The following is a 24,842-nucleotide window of genomic DNA, read 5'->3' as shown; positions in this document are numbered from 1 at the left end:
ATTATATTCTAGGATTTTATATTCACTGAAACCAAAGCTCGTGTTTTTGTGTTGTTATCAGAAGGAACTACATTATTTTGTACAAATAGTTCTGCCAAATAGGTGCTGAATTCAATACTAATATCAAAATAATGTATTTTATATTTAACCTTTTTGCTGTAACAGTATTAAAATGTAAACATTTGTAACGTGACATGGTTATAGAAATTTCAGGATCTGAAAATCAGGTATCTTTTATGACAGATAAGGTCTTTGTTCTAAGAGTTAATTTAGTTTAATTTAATTCTAGGGAAGTGAAAATCAGGAAAAGTTTTGATTAATAAAATTAAGGAAAGAAAAGTGTAGGAAACACTCTGTGGAAATGTTTTTAAATCAAGAACATTTTATAGATATGATATATAAATTGTGTGTGTGTGTGTGTGTGTGTGTGTGTGTATAGCAATATATAGCCATTTACACAGGCTCCAGATACAACCAAGCAAGTGTGACAGACCGTTATACTGGCTGCTATGAGGCTCCATCTGTTTGGATAATCATTCTTTGGCTTAAATCAAGCTACGTATCTCTCCTTGACAACCAAATTAAGTTAGAGGGGAAGTAGAACATTAGCAGTTACTATGTGCTGATCATGGGGCTTGGTCCCAGCTTCATAAATTGATTTCAGACATTTAGGACACCAAAAACTCCATTTTTTTTTCTCAGTGATATGGTCTATAATTAGTAATAGCACAGCTAAACCAAAGATACCAGGCCAGATTATTGCCACAAATAAAAAATAATGCATACAGAATTATAGCAAAAAACAAAACAGAACAAAACTGAGATAGTAGTATCAAGAAGCAGTTATGATAAGTCTTAATAATTACTCACAAATATTGCAATTATTTCTTGGTGCACTCCATAGTACAGTGTATGCACAGGACACTCACTTTTCGAATCTGGTAGTATTTCAAGGGGAGAGGAGGTGTTTTTGTTGCATGTTCTCATCTTACTTGTCCTCTTTGGAAAAGGGTTGGACTTTGGATGCAGCCCTTTGAATTCAGCGGGTCAATATTTCTAATGTGATTTGGTCTCAGAGAAGCAGGTGTTTCAGAGCATGATAAGCCACCCTGGAAGGTACAGACACATGGTGGGTGGGCTCACGGCTGTCTAGACAGACAGAAGTCTCAGCTTCTTGAATACTTCCTATGCATTAGATACGGTACCAAATGGTTCATGTAATTACTCCTCAAAACAGAACTATTTTCCCCATGTAAAAAATGTGCAAAGAGCAAGGTTTATTATTGTACCAATGTTAGATGGAGACTGACTAGGAATCCAACCCAGGCTTGTCTGTTTCCAAATCATGTGCTTATTTTAAAAATCATTATAGGGACACCTGGGTGGCTCTGTTGGTTAAATGGTTAAGCGTCTGCCATGGGCTCAGGTCATGATCCTGGGGTCCTGGGATTGAGCCCTACACCCAGATCCCTGCTCAGCGGGGAGCCTGCTTCTCCTTCTCCCACTTCCCCTATTTGTATTCCCTCATTCGCTGTCTCTGTCTCTGTCAAATAAATAAATAAAATATTTTAAAAAATAATAAAATCATTACATTGTGCTCTGTCTTATTATATTAACAATTGCGTAGGAGATGTTTGCTGGGTGCTAGTGTGTTTACTCTTTAATTATATGTTATGTGTTTCAAATACATGATCTCATCTGAGCTAGGTATTATTTTACATAGGAGGCTCAGAAAGACCAAATATTAGTTTTATACCACCAAATCCTTCTGTGACTTCTGTGTTAAGCTTCCAAATTCAATCACTTGGAAAATATGATGTCTTTACTCTTAGGAATTTTAATAATCAATGAATAGGAAGTAAGGGGCAGTATCTTTTCCCCCGTTTTATTATTTTATTTTTTTTAAGATTTTATTTATTTATTTGAAAGAGAGAGAGAGAGAAAGCATGAGCAGGGTGAAGAGGAGAGGCAGACTCTCCTGCTCAGCCTGATGTGGGGGCTGAATCCCAGGACCCTGGGATCATGACCTAAGCTAAAGGCAGTCCCTCAAACTGACTGAGCCACCTGGGTGTCCCTCTTTTTCTTCCTTTTAGATGGAACAATTGAATGACAAAGAATTCAGTGACTTGCAAATTCTCCTTAGCCAGTCAGTGGTAAAGTCAAAATTATAGCTCCTGGATCTGAATCATGTTGTTTCTCTGGAATGTTCCTCACCTGAAGAGGCTATAATCAGCTTTTGTTATTCCACTGCCCACCAAGCTTTCTGACTTTCACATGGCTTGTCTCCTCTTGGTGGTCTCCAAGGAGACCAGGAGAATACTGCCTGGCAGAAACAGTGCCTGTCTTCTAATATACAGCAAGACCATGATGGATCTCTCAGCAGTAGGGGGTTTCTTCCCCATCTATAGAGTGTGTGTGCATGTGAGCATGTGAGCGTGTGTGTGTGTGTGTGTTGTTCTTAATAAAAGACATTTTGGGGAGGATAATATGCTGGCTTAACTTCAGCTTAAAAAATCAGCTTTTCTGCTTGTAATGGAAACACTCTCCAAAGATGTGTAAACCTGATAACAATCCATGATAAAGTACTCCTAAGCAGAACCTGTCCTGCACATACATTTCCCAAGGGGAGAATCAAAATGATTTGCAAAGCAGGATCTACAGAAAAAGCATTCTCTTCCACATACAGGAGAAGTGTGTATACTTTGAGAATGCAAAGACCTGCTTCCCAAGTGACTCTGGCAGAGAACAGTCCATGTCACCATGACACTGGGTAACATGGACTGTTAGCTGTAATGGGGGCAAGGCGGGGCCAACCCCTTGCACTGAGCCAAATGGCCAGTGTTGGCAAGAAAGATAAAACAGCTGAGGAAGCTCACACCATCCTTGTTTCCATGAGGTTTAGTGAAAATGGCACATAATTAATCAGGTAACCTGAACTAGTTACCTTTCCTGGTCAGTGAAATGATGATAAAAATAATAACAACTACACTGGTGACCTTACAAGGAAGATTGTTGAGAATTTTTAAAGAAACTGTGGGTTTGTGCTGGGTGTGTGTGGCGTATGTGTATGTAATGCAACAGACCTATGAATATGTATTATGTAGTATATACATAACACAGCACGGTGTTCACGCACTGATCTCTTCATCCACTCAAATGCACGGTAAGTGCTGGCTTCTAGGTTCTTTTTGTTCTGCCTCCTTCCCCTACCTCAACCTGCTTTTTGTCCAAATGCTTGGGATGGCTCTGAAATCCCTTCCTCTATTTTCATTTGAAATTTTTTTTAAAGATTTTATTTATTTATTTGACAGGCAGAGATCACAAGCAGGCAGAGAGGCAGGCAGAGAGAGAGAGAGAGAGAGGAGAGAGCAGGCTCCCTGCTGAGGAGAGAGCCCGATGCGGGGCTCGATCCCAGGACCCTGGGATCATGACCTGAGCCGAAGACAGAGGCTTTAACCCGCTGAGCCACCCAGGCGCCCCTCATTTGAATTTAAAACTCATTTTGGTGGTTTAAAGAAAATGTCATCTCTTCTCTTCTACTATAAGAATTATGACTTAGATGTTTCTGTCGGCTCTAAGCAACTGACTTCTCCTCAGGACAGTGAACGACTGAAATCAGAGGGTTTTCAGAGGTTGGTTATCTCGCCTTCTGACTCACAGACACAAAAGGCGAAAAAAGAGAGAAGAGAAAATACATTCCCCTGAACGTGTGCTGCTCTCTGAAAACTTGATCTTTTCCTCCCGCAACCTCATCTGCTCACCAGCCCAGAGCATTCCCTCATCCCCGTGGATAGTCAGTAGCTGAGCTGAGTTGGTTATCCTTTATGTTAGGGTGAGAGCATGTTTCCCAGTTAGAAGGCCCGAAATAGCATCTCCAGGCAATTTCCTCCTCGTTCTCTGCCTCCGTGTCTTTACACAGACTGTCCCTTCTGTCTCAGGCTCTTCAATATCAGCCCTGCAACACTGCCAGCAAGCCCCAGGCAGCCCTCAGCCCCTGTGCTCTCCCACAACTTAGTTCTAAGTCCTGTGAGGCCTTGACATCCTAGTCCGCTGCTTAGGTAAATTGGATCCTCTTATTATACATTCTAAAACCAAACCAAACCAAAACAAAACAACAAAAACAAAAACCACAGCCTGGTGGTGGTATTAGGGAGGGCACGTATTGCATGGAGCACTGGGTTTGGTGCATAAACAATGAATTTGGGAACACTGAAAAAAAAAAGATAAAAGAAAATCTTAAAAAAAGAAAAAAACCCACATTTTTTCAAAGCACTTGCCACAGGTTGCAATTTCCTCTATTACATCACTGTACTGAGTGCAATGCTGGGCACCTGGTAGGCACATGTGCGTTTGTTGAATGAATACAGTATTTGTAATGACCCAGTAGGAAGACTCATCCCTATAAATATTCCAAAGCCTCAGCTCCACATAGGACGAACTGAAATGTCCCCTTAGAAGAGGTATTCACTGGTACACTGAATAGAACAGTCAGAGTCTTGGGAAAAATCAAGGATGCTTTTCAGATCCACCATGGTTAATCCTTCTGTTTAAAACCTAGTTGACATACTATGTATGGTGACAGCTTGCATACAACACCCAGGAAATATGAGCTGGTCTCTCTATTCCACGACTGTGTCACCTGCCCTTCTGAACAACAACAAGCACAGGGAAAGAGAAGGGCATCAACCTTCATAGCTCTCCTATGATGTACCCAGCACTTGGCCTTCACCATTTCCTTGAAGAGAAGGTCTGAAATTCTGCTTATTTACGTTCCCAAAGACATTTCTGTGAGTCTTGGACACACAGCAAGCTTTGTATTAATCGTTCATCAATGCTTATCAAAGAAATTTCATTTATGAAAACAAAGACCCTATGACACGTGAGCAACCGTGGACAAACAAAAACAATGGTGTTGTATAAGGACTATTTTATACTTCTGCCACTTAGAAAAGGGAACCATAGCAGGAATTAATTCTGAAAATTTAAAAAAAATGTGTTTGCTTCATGCTATAGGAGAAATTGTTGAAGTAAAGGCATTTAAGGATGGGTGCTAATCATGGAGATAAATTCTTAGCTAACTGTGAAAAACGAAGACAGCCAAACTTTAATAGGTGTGGATAAGGGGAGCTGATTATATGGTACCTCGGTCCAAAGGCATCCCCAAAGGTGTCTGTTTGCCTCAACATAGGCAAGCCCTGAAGATTTTTCTGGCTCAGTCTTCAATCACTTTGAACACCTGGAAAATCTTTCATCTCTACCTCCACCATTTCTCCCCCAAATACCAGATTACTTTAAAACAAATCACTGGTATTAAAACACTTCATCCATGAATGTGCCAATCCTAAAAAGATAAGGAGTTTTTCTTTTAATATAACCACAATACCATTATTATACCATAAAAAAAATTCCTTAGTGTCTTATTCAGTGAGATCTCTCAGTATGTCATAGAAATGCTTTTATTGTTTTTTGTTTTGTTTATTCCCAGAGTTGTCTTGTTGGAATCAAATCCAAACAGGATCCCCATTATGCACTGGTTGATAAATCCCCTGTGTCTCTTGTAGTCCATAGTTTCCTCCTCCTTTGTATTTTCTCTTTGTATTTATTTGACAGACAGAGATCACAGGTAGGCAGAGAGGCAGGCAGAGAGAAAAGAGGAAGCAGGCTCCCTGCTGAGCAGAGAGCCCCATGTGGGGCTTGATCCTGGACCCTGGGATCATGACCTGAGCTGAAGGCAGAGGCTTTAACCCACTGAGCCACCCAGGCGCCCCTCCTCCTTTGTATTTTTATTTGCAATTTATTTTCGAAGAAAGTGGGCCATATGTCCTATAGAGTCTTCCTCACATTGCATCTCTTTACTGTGTCAATGGGGAATTGTTTAATATGCCTTTCTATCCCATGTGTGTGCTGTACAGTTGTACTTAGAGGCTTTATATGTTCAGGTTCGATGTTTTAGCAAGAATATTTTGCCTAGATCCCATTTTCATTAGGGCTTCTGAAATGTTGATACTCCTAATTCTATCATTCTTTCTGCATTTATCACCTAGAAATCTTTTATAAAGAACATTCCCTCATCAAAGGAATATGAATATGTGTGTCTATGTATATATTCATCACAGTTTGGACACAAAATGCAGGATAAATACCTTTTCTTTGTTTACCAATTTTCAGATTGAGTGGGTTCAGTTGCATCTTCTAACGGGGACCACAAGTTTGATTTTCTTTTCAAAATATCACTATGAACTCATGGATTTAAACATGTTTGATATGATTCAACTCATTGCAGTTATTATTCCTTATTGATGGTTCAATTCTCCCATTTTTGAGACAAGTGAAAGCCAATTAAAGTCAGCTCTAGAGTCCTTCTGATATGACCCAATGATTTTCAATAACTTCCTTCCTTTCAAGATTGAGGTGTCTGGTTTATGTTGTACATTTGCTGCCGCAGACCTGGAATCAGCCATTTCTCCAGAGTTTTATTGGTAGTTTTCATCTCTATTTCTAGAAGCTCTTTATACATGAGGTGATATAGGGAGCAGTATTTTTTCCCAGTTGGGCTTCTGTCTTTTTACTTTATATATGTGAACACTGCTTCTGGGTTTTGTGTCCTAAGTAGGAAAGTGTTCTACTCCCTATAAAGGAATTCATCCATATTTTCTTCTAGAATATATGTAATTTGACTTTTCAAATATAAGTTTCTAATTAATTTGGAATTTATGCCAGTGCACAGTTGAGGGCTAGATCAATGTTGTCCTTCTCCAATGGCTATCTAATTACCCCAATAGATAGAGAGATTTATTAAGAAGTCCATCTTGCTCTTCTCTTCTCTTCCTTTTCCTCCATTTCCAATACAATTACCCATTAAAGCCATTTAGTGGAGTGTCCCCATGTAAAACAGAGTGGCATGGGCTGAGGCTGAGTAGGGTGAAAAGGCTCAAAGGTTAAAGGATTTACACAGGATATCAGAGTCCAGGTCGGGTAAGAAAAGCGTGTGTTTGCGTGCGTGCGTGCGTGCGTCCGTGTGTGTGTGTGTGTGTGTGTGTGTTGGGTAATGATGACCCAGTGTTAGGAATCAGAACCCAACAATAGGACGTAGACATCTACATGTGTGGTAATCAAGGTGTGAAATGTCAGGGCCCAGGCAGAGTGAGGAGGGCATATATACATGAGGTTGGCCAGACCTGGGGTGGAAGCCCAAGCAGGGAATGGAGGATGTCTGCATGAGAAAAACCCAGCAGAGATTGTCAGGACCCAAGTAGCATGATGAAGTCATCTCTGGCGGGGAGGAGTGTGATAGCAGTGATGGGGAATGGATTATGTCCAGAGGAATTGATCAAACAGGTAAATATGTGAAGGATTTCAAGAGCTGATTATCTCATTATTGGAGAAGGGAGTCTTTAAAATAGAACAAAAGAAAACTAAAATCGTCAGCTTTCACTGAAAACTACAGAACAATGCAGAGAGAAATTAAGGAATACCTAAACAATTGCAAAAATATACATTAATGTATTGCAAATCTCATTATTGTTTAAATGTGAATCCTTCCCAAAGTGACTAGTAGATTCAATATCATCCCATTCAAAATTCCAGCATTTTGGTAAGAATTAACAAATTGATTTTAATATTTATAAGAAAACACAAAGGACCCATAAAAGCCAAAACAATCTGGAAAAGGACATTAGAAGAAGAAAAAAGTTAGGAATCTTTAACTAGGGGGTGCCTGACTGGCTTAGTTCATTAGGCATCTGCCTTTGGCTCAGATCATGATCCCAGGGTCCTGGGAAGGAGCCCCCCGCCAAGCCCCCGATTCAGTGGGGAGTCTACTTCTCCCTCTCCATCTGCCCCTCATCTCCCATTTGTGCATACTTTCTCTCAAATATATAAGTAAAATCTTTAAAAAAAAAAGAAATCTTTAACTATATGATTTTTAATCTTATAAAATTATAATAACTAATAAAGTATTTTTATTAGGGATAGAAATATATCTATGGTACAGGTTATCTTTAATTTCTCTTTGTAACAGTTTGCTGTTTTCAGTATAGAGATCTTACATGTTTATAAGCATATTGGGTTTTTTATTCTATTGCAAGTGGTATTGGTTTTTAAATTTGATTTTTCAATTGTTGCTAATACATAGAAATATAATTAATTTGGGGGCACCTGGGTGGTGCAATCAGTTGAGTGTCCACTCTGGTTTTTCTTCAGGTCATGGCCTCAGGGTCCTGGCATCAAGCCTGGCCACCGGCTCTGCACTCAGAGCAGAATCTGTTTGAAACTGGCTCTCTCCCTCTGCTCCTTCTGTTCCTCTTCACCCCCCACCCCTGCTCTCTCCCTCTCTCTTAAATAAAGAAATCTTTTAAAAAAAGAAATACAATTAATTTTGTACATTGATTTGTATCCTGTGTGCTTGCTCCAGTTCCAGCAGTCCTTACAGATTCATTTAGAATTTCCTACATATATAATCATATCATCTATGAATAAAAATAATTTTAATTATTCCTCTCCTATGTATACCTTTTGTTTCATTGTCATGCCTTATTGCACTAGCTAGGACACAATATTAAATAGAAGTGAGAGTGGGCACTTCTGGACTTAGGGAAAAAGCCTTCAGTCTCTCCTGACTAAGTATGTTAGGGGTAGGTTTGTTTTTGTTGTTGATACTCTTCATCAGTTTAAAAATCTTCCTTCTATTTCTAGTTTGTTGAGAGGTGTTGTCATGAATGAATATTTAATGCTTTTTTGGTATGTATTAGGATGATCATATCATTTCTCTTCATTCTATTAAGATGATGAATTACTTTGATTGATATCCAAATGCTGAACTTTGCATTCTTGGGATAAAGCTCACTTGGTCATAATGTGTTACTCTTTTTTATGTAGTTCTTGATTTGATTTCCTAATATTTTGTTAGGAATGTTCCTACTTATGTACCTGATAGATATTGGTGTATAATTTTCCTTTCTTTTAATCTGCTGGTTTTTTGTCAGGGTTACGTTGGCTTCATAAAACAGGTTTTGGTATGTTCTTTCATCCTATGTTTTCCAAAATCACATGGGTAATATTAGTTTCATTTCTTTTTAAAATGTTTACCACTAAAGTCATTAGGGCCTGGAGATTTCTCTGAAAAAAACTTTTAATTATAGATTCAGTTTCTAAGAGAGATGGAACTACTCACCTCTTCTATTTAATTTTATGTTATTTTAGATAAATCATGTGTTTTTTTTCCAAGAAATTTTCCCACTTCATCTAAGTGGTCAAATTTATTAGCATAAAGTTGTTCATTATTTTCTATTATCACCTTGTCAGTACCTTTAGGTCTTATAATGATGTTCTTTTGTCCTTCTAAACGTTAGGAATGTATGCATTCTCTCCTTATTGTCTTTATCAATTTTTTTTTAAAGATCTTATTATATATTTGAGAGAGTAAGAGAGAGCACAAGTGGCGGGGGAGAAAAGAAGGGGGAAAAGCAGACTCCCCAATGAGCAGGGACCCCAATGTGGGGCTCGAACCCAGAACCTTGGGATCAGGACCTGAGCCAAAGGCAGATGGTTAACCAACTAAACCACCCAGGTGCCCCTATTGTCTTTATCAGTTTTGACAAAGGTTTATCAATATTTGTATCCTTTCAAAAACTAAGTTTTGGGGCTTATGATATTATTCAGTAATAATTTGTGCTTTTATCTTCATTTTGGTCACTGTGTATCTGTATCTTCAAATATATTAGATACATTTCAATACTCAAATGTGTTTGAGTGACCTGTTCATGCACAGAGGCTAATCACTTAGGAAATGAACTTCTGTTTGTCAAAAGTTACAGATTGATTTTCAATAGAAGCTGTTTAATTAACTGCTGGATACTATTCAATTAAGGGAAAAAAGCAAAACAAACCCTTTAATAAACAAGAAATACATATAGAAACATTAATATTATTTGATATTACTTAAATTTTACCGTTAAACCTAAATGTGAGAAATTATTCAAGTTTAAGTACTGTAAAAAACATTTTATCTTCATGGTATATTAAATAATCAGTTGCTCAGGGTAAAATGTTTCAAAACCTTTTGACTATTAATGGGAAAAAAGAATCACAGACTTAAACTTTGAGACACTGAAGAAAGTGGTTCACAATTGTATATTTAAATGTATGCCACTGTTAATTAGTAAATTAGTTTTTTAGTTAATTTAATGGAATTCTTTTTCCTAAGAAGCTGACATAAAGTTGGTGATGTTTGTGACTGGTTATATCTCTGAACTCAAGAAGTATGTATTTTGCAGAAGAATTGAAATTTTCATTAATATTGATGACCTTTTAGGAAAAGTAAGGAACCAAATCAAAGCAAGATGTGGAAAAAATTCTGAGCTGAACAATAACCATGGAAGAAAAAGATGAAGTTGTCAAAACATAAAAGCTGCTGGCCCCAAGGGAGCCACTTCTCAGGCATGCTTGTTCAGATCATAAAGAAAAGATTATATCTTTGCTATTTAAATTTCTTTTGATCTTATAAACATATATAAAGCTTCCTTATTAATATTAAAAAGCTAGCATAATCCTGATACCTAATTCTAGTAGAAATAACACAGAGGGAAAAAACCAAAACACATTGTATGCTCATTTATAAATGTTAATTCACAAATCCCAATAGAAAATTTAATTCTGAAATATAAATTTCAGAAACTCAATGGTTAATATTAGGATTACTCGTAATTTCAGTAATTAATTGAACATATCTCAAATGTCTGATGGAAAAAGAAAAAGGGGGAAAGCTGAATTACACAAAATCAAAGAAATTTCCTGGCTGCAAGTCTCCTCACAACCTTAATTTGTTCAAATACAAGGAAAAATTGTCTTCACTCTTTTCAAACTTAATTAATCACATTTTTTTTAGATTTTAGTTTTTTTAAAGTAATCTACACCCAGTGTGGGGCTTGAACTCACAACCTTGAGATCAAGAGTTGCTTGCTCCATCCACTGACTGAGCCAGCGAGGTTCCCCCATAAAACTTTTTTTTTTAAAGAATTTATTTATTTATTTGGCAGAGAGAGAGAGAGAGATCACAAGCAGGCAGAAAGGCAGGCAGAGAGAGAGGGGAAGCAGGCCTGCTGAGCAGAGAGCCCGGTGCGAGGCTCGATCCCAGGACCCTGAGACCATGACCTGAGCCAAAGGCAGAAGCTTAACCCACTGAGCCACCCAGGTGCATCCCCCCCCGCCATAAAACTTCTTTAATGCTAGAAATAATGCGCTTTACATCTCAGTTGGAGAAATGTTGAAAATGGTAATACGTGAAAGGGGGATAGCAAGGTGATCATTTTGATAGATGTTAAAAAGGCAAATGACAAATAAAGAAAAAGAGGAGTAAACATATTTACATATTTTAAAATGCTTGGAGTACTGGTGCAAGGAAAGAAACAACAGAAGCAAATGTGAAAAGGAAAAGAACATATAGTATGACTTTATAATGACTTGTTATCAGGAAAATAACTCAAAAAAGTCAATCAGTAAATGTAAAATCATAAAAATGTTCAATAAGGTGATCAGTCAGCAGAAAGTAAAAAGTATATTAATAAAAAATAAACTATTAGGAAATAGGTGGGAAAAATCCCATTTTCAATAACCACAAAATATGGAAAATAAATAAAAAGGAAAGGAATAAAATTATCATAGACTTACATAAACAAATGATTCAACTCCAATAAATGACATAAATGAAGACTTGGATAGTTAGAGAGACAACATGACTCTGACAAAAAGAATATCAAGTTATCTAAAGAATGCAATATAAGAAAAGCAAGTAGAGTTGAGACATCTGGCTCTGTGTTTGGGGGGGAAAGAAACAATTAGTGCTCCACTTCACATACTACATAAATATAAATACCATGTGGATTAAAAATGTGATTACCCGGATAAATCATGTAATATTCACATAATCTGTATAGTAGGGATGCCTTTCTAAGCCCAATGCCAGAAGCAGAACCCATAAAGGGAAATACTGATAGATTCAGTTGTCAAAATGTTGAAAAACTTTTTTTTTTAAAGATTTATTTGTTTTAGAGAGAAAAAAAAGAAAGCACACAAGTGGAGGTGGGGGAGGGGCAGAGGGAAAGAATCTCAAGCAGACCCCCCTCTGAGCACAGAGCCCAACACTGGGTTTGATCTCAGGACTCTGAGATCATGACCTGAGCTAAAAGCAAGAGTTGGAAGCTTAACCAACTGAGCCACCCAGATGTCCCAGAAAACCTATTTCCTACAGCTTCTATGCAACAAAATACCCATGAACATAATTTACCAACAAACAAAAATATTTTCAAAATATACTACAAAGCATAAATATCCTTAATAAAAGATCTGATAAGAAAAGAATTAATAATAGGACAAAGGTTTTTAATACACAATTTGGAGAGAAGGGAAAATTAACCAACTAATACATGAAAATAGGCTTTACTTCATTATTAAGCAGAGGAACACAACCGCCAATGAGTTACCATGCTTTACCTATGAAACTGTCGATTAGAAAACCTGATTGCTACTCATTGGTCGAGGTGATGTAGGGCAGGAGAAAGACTGGAACTTTGTTTGTGGGCAAGTTAACAACATATATACCAACATCTTTAAATACCTTAAATGCCACTGTGAATGCTTTATGCCATGGGAATTTTTAGAGGTCTAAAATCTAAGCCTTTTAGTGAAAGGTTTTGCTATGAAAGTTTACTGCAGTATTGTCATTTGAGTGAAAATTTGGAGAAGCACAAATGTTCACAATAGGAAATTGTTTAAATAAATAAATTGTACAAAAATAATTTATTCTATTATCATTAATTATGCTGCAAATGAAATCTTGTGATATGGAAATACTCACCTGATATATTAAAAAGAACATACAGATTAAGAAACATTAAACAGGGACACCTAGGTGGCTCAGTTGGTTAAGCGGTGGCCTTTGTCTCAGATCATGATCCCGGGGTCCTGGGATTGAGTCCCACATCGGGCTGGGCTCCCTGCCAGCAGGGAGCCCGCTTCTCTCTCTGCCCACCCCTGCCCCTGCTTGTGCTCTTTCGCCTTCTTGCTCTGACAAATAAGTAAAATCTAAAAAAAAGAAAAAAGAAAGAAAGAAATGTTAAACAGAGATTGATAAACAGGGACTAAGAACAGGATAGAATCACAGAGAAGACGACTCACATGGATATACACTAAGCTGTTAAATGTAGCTATGTGAAGGGGTTTGGGGTGTGTTTTATTTGTGTTTTTAATTATCCATAATTTTTTTTTACAGCCAACATGCAATGTTTGTAACAACAACAATAAGAAATAAAGTGTATAATCTCAATTGTGAATAATACTACACCAAAATATTAATAATAGTTAGGACGAAAGGACTGAGGCGGCTTTTCCTTTATATTTTCATTTATAAGCTTTTCTGTATTTCCCCTTAACGGACAGGTATAACTTCTGCAATCTGAAAAAAACAGCAATTTCTGTTGCTTGGTCGGGAGCCTCATGCATACCTACCTCATTTCACTGATCGCATATCATTTTCTGTTTTCATGTCTTTCTCACTCCCCAGGTTCTAAGCTCCTATGAGGAAGTACTTTAAAGAGTGATCAACTATTGCTGTAAAAGAGGTCGTGAAATAAGAGAATGAGTGGAACCAGCCTCCATGTGTCAGATGCTGCCATGAACATCTCATTTATTTTATCTCATTGAATCCTAACCAAGATTATATGAAGTAGGTATTATTTTGCCCCTTTCCAGAGAAGGAGATAAAGGCTCAAAGAATTTAGGAATTTGGATCACCCTGAGCAGGCCCCAGCACATAGTAAATGCTAATAATTAGAGAATAAAAGAACACACAGTCTATAGTAATTTCTCTAAAGGCAAAACTAAGTGAAGAATTGAGCTTATTATCTGGAGAACTAAAGCAACATGCACCTTGTTATGAGGATGAGATTGAGAGTAGAAATGGGAATAAGTTGTTTACTTTACTTTTTCCTTTTTGTCCTGAATTATTTTAGATGGCTATATGAGTGTCTGGATTCATTTGCATTAAAACCCCTTGAGAATTTTTATAGGTTGAACCAAAACAGAATAATGAAATGAACCCTCCTGGGTAGAAAGGCAGAAACAGACATGAAAGATGATTTCTCTGAATTATTTGGCCTTTATAGGAAGAACCATGATGAGCTTCTAGAAAATGCATTATTGATGTGATGTAATAGGGTGAGCTTTCTTTTTTCTTTTCAAATAATGACTTATTTTATATTAACTGTGGTATGAAACATTGCCACTAAAGGTTGTTCTCAGCACAAGTGAATTGTATTTGATTTCATACGCTGCCTTTTCCATCTATTTCAATAGCTCTCATGTTTTGTCAACGAGGTTTTATTCATGTCATTATTCGATTTCTAGTTCAGCATGGATTCAATGGATTCAAGAGATTTTTCTTCCCCAAATCATACCCTCTGTTCCCTACATTGAGTTTCCTTTGATTTCTGAGTAGTTCCTGGTCAGTTCACGCTTACCTCCGTATTTCATTTCATTTCCTTCTATATAAAAATAACACTCTTTAATTGTGCTACAGTTGAAAAATAGATGTTTCAAAATAATTAAGTATTTTTATTTTATTTTTTTATTATTATTTTTTTAATTTTTATTTATTTATTTGACAGATAGAAATCACAAGTAGGCAGAGAGGCAGGCAGAGAGAGGAGGAAGCAGACTCCCCGCAGAGCAGAGAGCCTGATGTGGGGCTCCATCCCAGGACCCTGAGATCATGACCTGAGCCGAAGGCAGAGGCTTTAACCCGCTGAGCCACCCAGGCGCCCCAAGTATTTTTATTTTAAAAGACAGCCTCTACCTGAAATATATTAAAATCCACAGCCCTGTTCTCCTATTTTATATACAAATCCCACATGCATTCAACATTGTTATTGGGGCACCAGGACAAACAAACTCAAAATCCAATCAATAATGGGAGAGCGGTTAATTAGTGTTTGATATAAAATTTACAAATCTAAATTATGCAAATATTAATGTTCTTCCCTTTCGTTCCTTCTCATTACCATTCAATAATGATTTATTTGTTGTCTATTTAGCATTCAGTTGGCACAAACATAAATACATATTGAGTGAATGTCCATTTTCTTCCTTTCTACAGCACAGAGTCTCATATGTCAGGCATTGTGCTAGACACAGTCTCTGTTCTCTTGGAGATTAAAGCCTAGAAGGACGGCAGATGAAGTCACACTAATGAATGTACAATTACAAATCAAGATGAGTGCCCTAAAGAAAAGGATATGGTCGGAGGAATTTCTCCGGGCCTACTTGCCAGACTTTTCAACTGTGGTCTCTGGCAAGTCTGTAGCCTACGTGGGCTGCCTGTGATCACACTGAAACATTTTCCCTGCTAAACACTTGAGATGAAAAACTTGCTAGACTTGACCTGGCCTGAATTTCAAAATTCAGTTGGAAAATCTTCTGCTTCTACTGTTAACACTGCAACACATTATATTTTCAGGTCTAAAATAAGAAGTTTCATCTTGGAGGTGACTGCCTGCCTGCCAAGGCTTCATTTAGAACATGTGGTCCCAAGTGTTTGAATACCCACAGCAAATGGGGGTGAGGAACAAGCACTAGAGAAAAATCTTCAAGTGTGTGGCGATAGCGAGGCAACATAGTAGTGTATAGGGGCCTTGGCAGCAATGCACGGTGCTCCCTGGACAACTCTGTCCTGTTTCACCATTGCTCATAAAGAAGCTCCTTTTGCGTGCATGCACAGGCACGCACACACACACACACACACACACACACACACACACACACCCCTTCACATCAAATGCATACACTTAATTAGAAACATTAGGAAAAAAGTGATAAAGCAAGGTGCTTGAATCCCTTAGGAAAACTTAAACCCAAGGAATGAACTGAAGGAGTAAAATGAAAAATTGGCCTTTTGGCAAATATTCATGGTCAAGGTAGACATTGTACTTGGGAATGATTGATTAGGCTTAAGGTTTAGTGAGTTCATGTCAGGTACTTGATGACTTCACATGGGACAAGTATCATCTTGCCAAATTGCAAAAAAAAAAAAAAAAAAAACCAACTCAGAAAGTTAAGTCACTTATCCAAGGTCACTGCACTTCTAAGTGGCAGACTAAATTTAAACTTGCTTGTTCAGAGTTCTTTTCCCATCATCATTTTAGGAAAAGATGTTGAAATTAAAAACATGATGAAAAATCCAGAGTTCATCTTGTGATTGCTGGAAAGGCTTATAGAAAGGATCCTGGGTGAGGAATGAAAGGTCTTATGTCCTGGTTGCCATTATAACAGGTCGCCACATAAAGGACAAGCCATCCTTCTTTAGAGAGAACCAGTTATTTCTAGGGCAAAAAACAAGGCTTGCCAAACTGAAGGCATGGCCCATGAAAGAAATAATTGATAACCTGGACTTCATTAAAATTAAAAACTTCTGCTCTGTGAAAGACATTGTCAAGAAAAAGAGAGAACAAGTCACAGACTGGGGAAAGGTATTTGCAAAAGACACGTCTAATAAAGGACTTCTATCCAAAGTATACACAAAATTCTTAAAATGTAACAATAAGAAAACAACTCAGTTAAAAATGGGTCAAAGAGTTTAACAGACACCTCACCAGAGAAAACACAAAGATGACAAGTAAGTGTATGAAAAGATGTTCTATATCATATATCATCAGGGAAATGTAAACTAAAATAACAATGAGTTACTTATTTTACACCTATCAGAATGGCCAAAATCCAGAACACAGCCAAAACCAAATGCTAGTGAGTGTGGAGCAATAGAGACTCTCATTCCTTGCTGATGGGAATGCAAAATGGTCTGGCCATTTTGGAAGACAGTTTGGTGGTTATTTATAAAACTACATATACTCTTACTCTACAATCCAGCAATTACACTCCTTGGTATTTACCCAAAGGAGCTGAACACTTGTGTCCACACAAAAACCTACACACAGACGTTTATAGCAGCTTTACTCATAACTGCCAAAACTTGGAATCAACCAAGATTTACTTTGCTAGATGAACAGATACATAAACTGGTACATCCAGACAAAGGAATATTATTCAGCACTAAAAAGGAAGGAGCTATTAAGCCATGAAAAGACATAGAGAAATCTTAAATGCATATTATCAAGTGAAAGAAACCAATCTGAAGGCTTCATACTATATGGTTCCAACTGTATGACATTCTGGAAAAGGCAAAACTATGGAGACAGTAAAAAGATCAGTGTTTGCTGGGGGTTTGGGGGGAGGAAGAGATGAATAGGGAGAGCACAGAGGATTTTTAGGGCAGTGTTACTACTCTGAATGATGCTACAGTGTTGGATATATGTCACCACACATTTGCCCAAACTTGTAGAATATACAACACCAAGTGGGAACCCTAAATTATCTCTGGACTTTGGGTGATTAAGATGTATCATTGTAGGTTCATTGATTGCAACAAATGAATCACTACAGTGGGAGATGTTGACCGTAGGGAAGGTGGGGCATCTGTCCCTCCTTCTCCATTTTTCTGTGAACCTAAAACTACTTTGAAAGAAACAATAAGGTCTTTTTAAAATAAAATAAAAAACAAGGCCTGTATAATATTTTACCTCATCCAGTTCTCCAGTTGATAATCTCTGGTCCAGAATCCAGTTGGATGAGTGATGATTTTTTTCTCAAAGATATCCTTATGATTTACTCCTTCATTCTCTCATCTCTTTTCTAGTTGTTTTTTTTTTTAATCTTTGTTGTGTCGTGTTAGTTACCATACAGTACATCATTAGTTTTTTTTTTTTAAGATTTTATTTATTCATTTGACAGAGATCACAAGTAGGCAGAGAGGCAGGCAGAGAGAGAGAGGAGGAAGCAGGTTCCCTGCTGAGCAGAGAGCCTGATGCGGGGGCTCAATCCTAGGACCTTGGGATCACGACCTGAGCCAAAGGCAGAGGCTTTAACCCACTGAGCCACCCAGGTGCCCCAGTACATCATTAGTTTTTGATATAGTTTTCCAAGATTCATTGTTTATATATAACACCCAGTGCTCCATGCAATCCATGCCCTCCTTAATACCCATTGCCAGGCTCACCCATCCCTCCACCCCCACCCCTCTAAAGCCCTCAGTTTGTTTCTCAGAATCCACAGTCTTTTCTAGGTTTTATCCTGATTTCTGTAATAATGTGAATTACATGTTTGACAAATATTTGTTTATTATCTTGATTCTTCTATTCCTAAGTGCATAGTGTGATCAATAGTGTGATAGCAACTTAGGATTTACTGAAAGGGAACTTTTAGGAACTTGTAGGAAAGAAACATGTACATAATTGCTAGTTTCCAAGCAGTTTACATAATATAGAGAGCATTTAATCCTTATTACAGCAACCTAATCAATATTGTTATGACCATTTTACATAAGGATAAACAAAGACTCAAAATCAAGGTCATACAGCTCATGTTCCCATATACTATTTGGCATGCAGTAATTGCACTGTAACATTTAAATCTGCCACGATAAGGAGAGAGTGGTATTTAATGATGGTAACAGTGCCATAATATACACAATTCGGGGCTCAACTTTAGGATGGAAGTTAATCTTCCCACTCCTGTCACCAGAGCATGCAGACCAGTAATCCTGCAAGAGGACACAGCTGGCAGTGCCACCACACACAGCAGCAGCAGCAGGGGTCGGGGTGGGGTAGGGGAGTGCGGAGTGGGGGTGGGGGCTGCAGCATCACCAGCCAATCCTCAGATAGAAAACAATAGCTAGACGACAACAACGACAACAACAACGGGCAATAGCTAAGGACTACAGAAGGGGTTATTCCTCCATAATGAAGCACGGAAGGAAATGGATCAGATTCCCCCAGAACCAGACCATTAGGCTTGTTGGTTAAGAGTTATTACCAGTTACGCAGTGAGTGGGGTCTGGACATTGGTATCAAAACCTCTTGCATATCCTTTAGAACATATCGAATATAACCATAGTTATTCCATCAATGTGAACATGATTCTCATCAAAGAGTAAGAGCTAACTATCTCTACAAATTTGATTATCGTCTCATAAGGGCCTCAATTAAAGCACCTCATGCAGGTGTTCTGTTTTGTTTTGTTTTGTTTTACCCCTCAGGGCTGCTGAAATAGCACCAGATGCCACTAGAAGACCGCTGAGAACAGAACCTTGGCTTATTCACCATGATGACTGGGTACAAATGGCTGTTAAGCATTGAGGCAAGGTGGAATTGTTCTGCCTAATCAGGGAGGAAATTATTTTAATGAGATGAGAAGAGGAGGGAAGAAGAGAGCCAGTGGATGTTGTCAGAGGAGAAGAAGAAGAGGCTGGCGTCCAGAGACCATACCACCAGAAGGTAACTTTAAAGAACAGAATTAGCCAGTACTGAGCATCTGGGTGGGTGAGGGGTGCAGACAGAAGCAAGAGGCTGGGGGAGATGGCACAGCTGGCCCCCGTGAACCTTGCCTGTGGAGGCCATCTCTGTCATCACTCAGAGTCGAGATTCTGATGTCTCACAGGAGGAAAAGGGGCAAGACACAGAAGAAAAACAGAAAGAAAGAAGGAAAGAAAATGTTGGGAGTGCAGCCCCAGCCTCAGAGTTGTTTAATTTCTTTCTGGATGGGTAGAATTCGGCATTTGAACCCAAGTCCCTCTGATCTCCAAGCCCTGCATGGTCTACTAAAGTGCAAGCATACAACTCTAATCCGTGGTTCTAAAAGTCAGCCCACCACGTAAACTCAGTCCCTGGCGGTGATGGCAAGAAGCAGAGCAAACTGTAATGGTTCCCATGACAGGGAAAACACCCGAAGTGTCAGACACTCTTTCCCAGCCTCCCCCCACATTGCTCCAGACTACTGCCTAATCTTGCTTTCCACTTCCAGGAACAGCTGTAGTCTGCAGCATTTCATGCTGTCGCTTGTCTCCCTCTGGGCTTCCCTTTTGCTTCTCTTTTCCACCCACCCAAGTCCTTTGTGTTCTTTGCTTCCCTGCTCCCAACATCCCACCCCCTTCGAAAGGGCTTCCCAATTCCCTTCTTGACTCTGCTCACTCTCCCATACTTCTGTTGCCTGTCTCAGGTCTGAGGTCGACTTTAGCCATCTGTGCATCCCCCCACCCCAATAGATCCAGCACAGTACAGAGCATGTAACAGTTTCCCAATAAATAATGTTTACATTGAACTTAAAGATGATGGGTCTCTAACTTTTTTGGTAGCTAACTTCAATAGCCCCCAGAGGTTTCTCCTAAACAATAGGAAAATCAGATTTCAGTGGTCTAATGCAGAATTCGAATGCAGCAAACCCAGCATAGTTGTCTTGTAATTGGCGCCTATGACTCTTGGTGCTTGATTTAGAAGTTGCCTGCCCGACCAGATTTTATGTTTACATTGGAGACAATTAGGAGGATGAAATGATGCTAGAGAGAAGAAGTCCTACTGATTCTGTTTCAAGCACTCAGCCCATCAATTGGGTCCATGTGCCAGCCAGATCCAGTGCAACAATTACCAAGGCTTGAGGCTTTCTGAGGTGAGCCCTGAGCTCAAGTGGGCACAGTACAGGGGGCCCAGTGGTTGCTCTGGGAGATGCACCTGCTTAGATGCCCCTGGAATTTCCATTTTTTGGCAAATGTCCTCGTATTAGCTGGCACCACAACTCCAGCAGATTCCAGGAGGGGCTGTCTGCACTGCCCTCAGGCTCATAGCTAGCAGACCTGTCCTGCAGGAATCTAGAAATGCAGAGCCTGTCTCTCCTTAACATCTTAATTGGCACAGAGGAGATTTCATCTTCCCAAAAAGGCCACAGGGAGGCAGACAGCAGTGTGGTAAATAAATAAAGCATCCTGACCATTGAAATGGTAACTGTTCATCCCATGAGCACTTATACCAAAATGGAAACAAACAAAATCATGAAGTGGTTTATGTCCTTATTTGTTATTGCCAACATTATTCTTTTACAACCACACTTGTTTTCCTTTCCAAACGCCCCAGTGTGCTTCTCAGATGTCTGGGCACTAACAGTTCTAAAAAAGAGTGTATACTTTTGAGTGACATATCTTATCCCTGCTTCAACAGGCTTCTTCTCTAAGTTTAGCATCATTTGAACTTGAGGTAGAAAAAATGGTAAAGGGAGGGAGGACCTAGAAAGACAGACTGGGGTAAAAGTCAGAGACAGGGGGGCACCTGGGTGGCTCAGTGGGTTAAAGCCTCTGCCTTCGGCTCAGGTCATGATCTCAGGGTCCTGGGATCGAGCCCCACATCAGGCTCTCTGCTTGGCGGAGAGCCTGCTTCCTCCTCTCTCTCCGCCTGCCTCTCTGCCTACTTGTGATCGCTGTCTGTCAAATAAATAAATAAAATCTTAAAAAAAAAAAAAAGTCAGAGACAGCCAGAGAGAAAGACAGAGAAAGAGACAGACACAAGGAGGGAAAGAAGTAGTGTGAGAGGCATAAACAGAGACAGTGTGGTGGATGCACAGATGGAAACACAGAACGTGGCAGAGCAGACAGACAGACCACTATGGCTGGTCTAAGATAGCCTCCTCACTAGCCAGTACCAGGGGGTAAATCATGCCCAAGACTTTTTTTCCACAAAAGCAGCACTCTCTCTGTTCTCACCACCCACCCCTTCATTCCCTCCCCCAAAACACACCAGCCATCTAAGACTCCTGTGTCCCTAACTGTGACCCAGCCTGGGGCTGGCCTTGACAAGGAGATGCTTCACTGAGTAATAGAGTAAAAAAGAGAGTCAAGGAAGAAGAATACAGGAAAACCGCTATGGGGAGAAAAAAAAAGGAAGGGAGAGAAGATGGGTGATGTGTAGCAAGGATTTTCATATTACAAAGTACGCCTTCAGGGAGTGGGTGTGGGCAGGGAGAGTAAGGGTTATCTCCCTGCCTCAACTGACTTCCGGAGGGTGAGAGTGGGGGCCTTTTCTGTCTCCCTGCTTTATAACTCAAGTGCCAGCCATCTGGTGACCTCTGAGTTCCCCAGCATTTAGGGCTGACCCTTCCTTTCAGTAGTCAAGTGATATGGCTTCTATTTAGGGAATACATGCCTAAGTTTATAGATTTCAAGTGTCATGATGTCCTGCAAGTTATATGCCAATGGCTCCACAAAAAAGTAGTAACATAAACAGTAAAAATTAAAATCATACATAAATAAAGCAAATGTGGCCAAATGTTAATAATTCTTGACTCTGTGGTAAGCATACAAGAAGTCAGAGTGATATTCATTCAACATTTCAGGACATTTAAACTTTTCATTTATAAGAGATTGGAATTTAAAAAATAATAATAATAAAAAGGAAGAAAGGAGTAAGTAGAAGGCCTTGCTCAGGGGGGAGGAAATGAGTGCACTCCCTACGTTTCTTCAGGGCTCACCTGCTCTGATTTCCTGTGCCTGCCCCTCCATTACGCTATCATCCTGTTTGATGGTGCCCCCTCTCTTTCCCACACATAGACCCAAGCATGGACTACAGCCCCCTCTTCCTTGATTCCCACAAAACTCCCATGCAAGGCAGGTGTGTGCCATCACTTTGAGCATGGAGCAATGTGATATCCAGAGCAATGATTGAGGCCAGGCTTACCTCGCACACATCATAGCATATGGACTACTCTTAAATCAAACCTACAAACACTGTTTGCCTTTATGGTTTTCAAATGTGTATACACTTTAACATCTTATACTTGTAGTAATATTTTCAATAAAGCAAGACAACTAAAGGGTGCTGTTTCGAGAAGTTCCCTGGCCAGTCCTTCCACCAGGAAAGCAAGCTTCACTTTTTCTGCTGGTCATCTCTTCTCATGACCCAGGCTTCTCAAGAATCAGCCTCCTCCCAGCGAGCAGATTCTCTTTCCTCCTCCATTCCCTCCCTCTCTCTGTCCACACAAACTCTGAATTCAACTCAATTTTTCATGCAGAACCACTTCTCTCTATAGTCTGTCCCCAGCTTCAAAACCTTAGGTCTGTCTGGGTGGTAGAAGGGGGAGCTGCATTCTGTAGAACCACAGATCTATTAATTCATTTGGTTAAGCGAAAGATCATTTGCCCCCTGAGAGCAATTATGCTAGCACAGGGCAAAAACATCCATGTACTGTTTATTTTAAAGAGCAATTTAAAAAATTCTTGCTACCCTGAACTGTGGCTTCACCAAAGAACCCTATTTAAAATGTGGCAAACACTCAATAGCAATTTGTATGGGAACTTTGTCTGCAAAGCTAGCTGCAGAAAAACCTTCCTATTTAAAATGAGCTATAAGAATGCTACTGTCATTGTGTTTTCCTGGGTCACTCCCCTGGGAGAGGACAGTTGAAGCAAAGTAAAGAAATCTACCTCCGCCCCATTTTCCCAGCCTGGTGATCTGTCCAACTATCATTGGGATTTGACTCAACACTCCAGCCAACAGCCTTCTTCTGTCTGCTCTTCTCTGGGGGCTTACTTTGTTCTTTTTATGCCAGGGTCCCGGGCCTGTCCTGGATCTCACCTGTTCCTGGAAAATCTGCTTTACCTGCATTTTCTGCATGGTCCAAGCTGTTTGGCTTCATGTGAGCAGGACTCAGTGACTTCCATCCTGTGTATCATTTTGCCAGACCCAGCTTTCACAGGCAACATGAAAGCCTTGAGGACCATCAGCTCTGCCCTGTCATTTCTTCCTCTGCTATCCCAACTCCCACAAGACGTTTCTTACCAGAGAGGCTTATTTAAATTCTCCATTTTGAAGGAAGCCAGTGAACTCATGTACTCTCTGCCTTGCTTCTGGAACTTCATACCATCAGAAAGAACTGTGGAACCATTGCTGGTCTATGACGAACCAAAGACCTCCTCCTCCTGGACAAAACCACCTTGGAGTCTTTTCCTTGCCATAAAAAGGAAGCTTCAGGACAATAAGAAGTAGAAACTTATTCAAAGGTCTCACTCTCCCATCCCCTATTAAATGAAGGACCAGAGGATATTTAAAGAGCACCCGCAGTCTGGATAAAGGAGAACTTCTTCAGATGCAGATCCTTCAGGCCCCAGACCTGCATGGAGCCCCACTGAGTGGGTGATGGTCCTTGCAGTAGCCACACTCTGTAAGTAACCAGTACGAAACTTTTCAGGGCAGGATGGCCGCCTCCAACTTCCTGCTATTTCCATTCAGGCCAAAAGTTATGATCATAGTCTTACCTTACCAGATTTGGGACACTATGGGATAAATGTTATTCTAATTTCAGTAAAAACATAAAAACATGATTTCCAGACAAACAGGCTTTTAACTTAGGGTTTGGAAAAGCTACATGTTCTCATTCATTGTTATTGCTGTTGCCCTGCAGAGGGGAATTTAGACCTTCTTGAACTTTTCCTACAAATCTGCAATTAATAGCCACAACCTGTTAATCCTCTTTCCCATAACTGACAGGGTCAGGAGTCTCCTAACACCCACGTGCCAGCAAGTGGTACCATTCTCAGAACATCTGCCTTTCTTGAGAACCCCACCCCCATTTTTTTATAGGTATATGCCTACACTCTTCCCCAGTGACTGGTCAGGGTTGGCAACCTCTTCATTCAGGGCAATCAGAATCCTTCCCATGGACTGAAGTTCAGGAGAAACAGTCCTTCCCTCTCCAGAGAGAAGGTTTGGAAAGGTTGAGTCCAGAGCCATTGCCTGCCCCTGTGCCAATCACATGTCCCAAACCACCCTCTAGAAAGGGAGAAGGAACCCAATACAAACAAGAAAAGCAGAGGTGAATGGTACCAAGGGCCCAAGTTTCTAGGGTCAGAATTCCTGAGAAGGAATTCCATCCCTAGGTGTGGCCTTCCCAAGGTTCTGATTCTAAGCTGTGTTTTTCTTTTC

The 24,842-nt window shown here is 39.6% G+C and overlaps 1 long non-coding RNA gene across 1 annotated transcript; it reads left to right on the top strand.

The window, feature by feature from the left end:
* Positions 1–14,039: 14,039 nt before the first annotated feature.
* LOC125080457 (uncharacterized) lies at positions 14,040–24,430 on the top strand. The gene is made up of 3 exons (XR_007121396.1): positions 14,040–14,211; positions 19,139–19,376; positions 23,470–24,430. It is a non-coding gene; the product is annotated as an uncharacterized LOC125080457 (long non-coding RNA).
* The last annotated feature ends 412 nt before the right edge of the window (positions 24,431–24,842 follow it).

The sequence above is a fragment of the Lutra lutra genome, chromosome 11 (genome assembly GCF_902655055.1).
Source record: "Lutra lutra chromosome 11, mLutLut1.2, whole genome shotgun sequence".
Taxonomy (NCBI): domain Eukaryota; kingdom Metazoa; phylum Chordata; class Mammalia; order Carnivora; family Mustelidae; genus Lutra; species Lutra lutra.
The sequence above is the reverse complement of the archived record's forward strand: the minus strand, read 5'-3'. Positions and strand labels throughout refer to the sequence as shown.